The sequence below is a fragment of the Pinus tabuliformis genome, chromosome 8 (genome assembly GCF_031772625.1).
Source record: "Pinus tabuliformis cultivar Carrire ecotype Pingquan chromosome 8, CPIR1, whole genome shotgun sequence".
NCBI classification, from domain to species: Eukaryota; Viridiplantae; Streptophyta; class Pinopsida; order Pinales; family Pinaceae; genus Pinus; species Pinus tabuliformis.
The window spans coordinates 436,505,589-436,508,971 of NC_142294.1; the positions used below are offsets into that span (position 1 = coordinate 436,505,589).

Below are 3,383 nucleotides of genomic sequence, written 5' to 3' on the forward strand. Positions count from 1 at the left end.
TCCATGCACCGATGGTCTAATGTTAACATTGCTACGATGGCATACTTTACCCTTCGAGCAATTCAAAGCTGTTTTGACTTTATTAGCTGGCACCTCCAACGTTGGACATATGGCAGCAACATTAAGTTCTGTTGTCCGGATCACGTGACAGTGGTATGGTCACTGAACCTGGACTTTCCCGCGCCTTCCTCCTTGGTAGCATCGCCTCCATCAACGGTGTACATTTGCTGTCTGAGATCAAGGGCCAACACCGTGCCACGTCTCCTCCACCGGCAGGTAAGGTATATACACGTTTTCCTCCGGTTTATTCGTAATTCTTCCTCTGCTCGGCGATCTCCAGCTCTCTCTGCTCTCCACCGCAAAGGTTTATTCTGCCATTCCGCTCCGAGGCCGCCGCAACTTCGGGTTCTTACTTCATTACAGAAGGGTTTCTCCACATGGATTCTCAGTCCTGACCTAGCCAGGTAAATGCACACCAACTTAATGATTTATTTCGATTCGGTGTTTACAGGTTTATGAAATTTGTTTAACGTTTTCTCTTTTGCTTGCCAGGTGTAAACGGCATCTCCCACTTCTGTGGATCTGGAAGAGCCCCTCCAAATGAGGACCGCCGAGCTACACAGGTATTTAACTAGTCATCCGGGTTTTGTTTCAGTTGATGCATCCTTATCTCTCTCGGATTGCCAGAGGGTTTACTCTGGTTTTTAGGATGAGACCCCAACCTGATAACATCTGGTTGGCCGCAGGTTATATCAAAACCCTGGTCTCGATCCGGTTACATGGTCTTGAGATATTGTCGGCACCATTTCGCTTGTAATGATTTGGGTTTCTACCCTGACTTCCGTAGCTATAGGTTTTGCCTGGTCTTATTTAGACTGATGTATAATTTTGTGAACATACTGGTGGCTACGGCCGTGAATTTAAATATTGGGAAATCTGGTTTACCAAACTGTGAACTTGATTGATTCGCGGCCTATGGTTTTTCATACATATGTATATATTTACCACAGTTATTACGCCATGGCTTTCTTATGATACGGGTTGAAACGTTGCCCTTTTGTAATACATAGGATTTGATGGTTAATCGAATGCGTATGTCTGTTCTTGTTTAAAATCTTGTTTGCTCGGACCACACCCGCATGTACTTTGGAAATGCATCCTTCAAGGGTTTATACATATGTTCGTTGTTGGCTCATGCATACTGTTGGCAGAACAGTCGCACCTGCATCTAACCCCTGTAGATGTATGGGCGACATGTTAATGCTTCTTGAGACTGGAAACCCTACGGGGCTATAACTTATTTAATGGCCATAACTTATGTTTCAGAATCCTCGTTTTTATTGTTTTCTAACCGTCAATACGGCTGTCTCAATACTATCGAGCTCCGTTATTGCTTTGTTATATTTCAATGCCTATGCTTTACTTTTACATTATTTACAGGAATGGCTGTCGATGTTATGACATGATTCTTGTCTCATGTTTATGATACTGTGCGCATTATATCTCTATTCTCTACACAGTCTTTAGATTCGTATCATGTTTAAGGGTTGTTGCGGGCTCGCCGAAACCCTCATCTGTTTTAGCTTAACCCATTCAGGGTTTTCAGGGTTCGCTATTATTCGTCCATTATCTTACTTAATACCTGTTTGTCGTTATTATTTAATTGGTTATAAAGAAAAGGCATTCGTCTAAGTTGAATCATAGAGGTTTAAGACTGTTCGTGCTCATTGGACCACGATTTATATTGACCAGGATGTGGTCAGGATGTGGATAACCCGTTATCCGTCTCAGATGATTCTTTAACTTGGACCATTCTTTTGGATACAAAACAGGGTTTGTCAAATGTTTCTATTGGCTGCGTTATTGGATATGCCATGGTTCTTATTATTCTGTCTTGGTCTTTCTACAGTTCCCATTCAACAGTCTTCAAATGTTATCGACTTCATGCTCTGTCTTTTGAACTCTATAATACTCTGTACATATATTTTCTCTCATGCAGAAATACATATACCTCTTGTTTATACAGATAACTGTAATCATTTTGTAATTTGGTTTATAGTTTTGCTATCTAAGCTTGCACAGCTGACCATAGCCCCACTGTGTTTCACTTACATCTAAGTAATTTATAACTGTCAGTTACTCTTTCTCGTACTATCTTTCGTTCTGTATAGCTATTGCTTACATCCTGCCTACTAACTGTAGCTACAATCTAACTGACAGTAACAGATACATTTACAATTTACACAGATAATCATGGAGACTTAAGGGTCCGTTACTTACCTGGTCTTCACTGACACAGTGAGTCTGGAAGCAGTCTCCTATCTAAATCTCTGTGTAAAGCTTGATATCCTCCCAACCGTGAGATCAGTCTCTCAAGACCTGAGTCTCCCCCCAAGCTTCTGCTTACCGGATCACTATCCTCAGTAAGCCAGCACTGTGTGCTTGACTATCTGGTCCTTACCAGACTTAGTCCCAAACAAGGTTCTTTCTTTCCTGTTTTCTTCTCTGTCTGTCTCTACAACACAGAGAGAAACTATTCACCCATTTTTCCTTTTTCCTGGAAATCTTTCCAGTTAAGGAAGGTGGTTATTTTCAGTTCCATTAACTGTTTTCCCTTTTTGGGAAGCTCAATGCTCTTTTGAGTAATTCTTCAAACATTACTTTAATGCATAATTCCAATCAACAGATTACTCTTTAAAAGAAAATAAATTCTCAATGTCATTCAGTTTTTTACTGTAGTAAACTTTTAAATAATTACATTTACGAGGTCATCACAGTTTAATCTTTGTAGATATTTAATCTATTCTCACATTTTTTAATCTTTCTAAATATTTAATACAGATTTTAAATGCAAAAATGTATCATTAATAAGGAATTGCAATTTAATTTTGTGAAAGAGCGAATTAATCACATCGTTTACCACATATATTCACACACTTAAAAAAAACAAAAAAACTCACTCTGTTCTCAAAAACAACAAATATGAACAGTGTCTTAAACCTCAACATAAAATACCTTTCAACTTAAATATTTAAATATTATACAAATTAAATATTAAAAATTTAATAAGTCACATTATTTACTATTTTTCTTTTCTTAAAAAATAAAATAAACAAATTACCTATTAAAAATAGAAAACCAATTACATATATTAAATATTCATAATATATCTACATTATGTCCCTATCAAAATAAAATATAACAATCTTCGAAATAAAAAAGTACCTTCAGAAATATTGTCCTCGAGTGTCAAACGTAAACATCTAATCCATACCAAAAAAACATTGCGTGCAAAGGGCGCTCAAACATCCATTGTTTACACTATATGTTCATATTAAGACAGATAATAAGATACACTCTGATATTGTCAACCTCTATTTTTT

At 37.6% G+C, this 3,383-nt stretch overlaps 1 long non-coding RNA gene across 1 annotated transcript; it reads left to right on the forward strand.

Annotated features, from left to right (window-relative positions):
* Positions 1-304: 304 nt before the first annotated feature.
* Positions 305-1,100, forward strand: LOC149235926 (uncharacterized). Its single transcript, XR_016268361.1, has 3 exons — positions 305-464; positions 553-623; positions 747-1,100. It is a non-coding gene; the product is annotated as an uncharacterized LOC149235926 (long non-coding RNA).
* Positions 1,101-3,383: the final 2,283 nt, after the last annotated feature.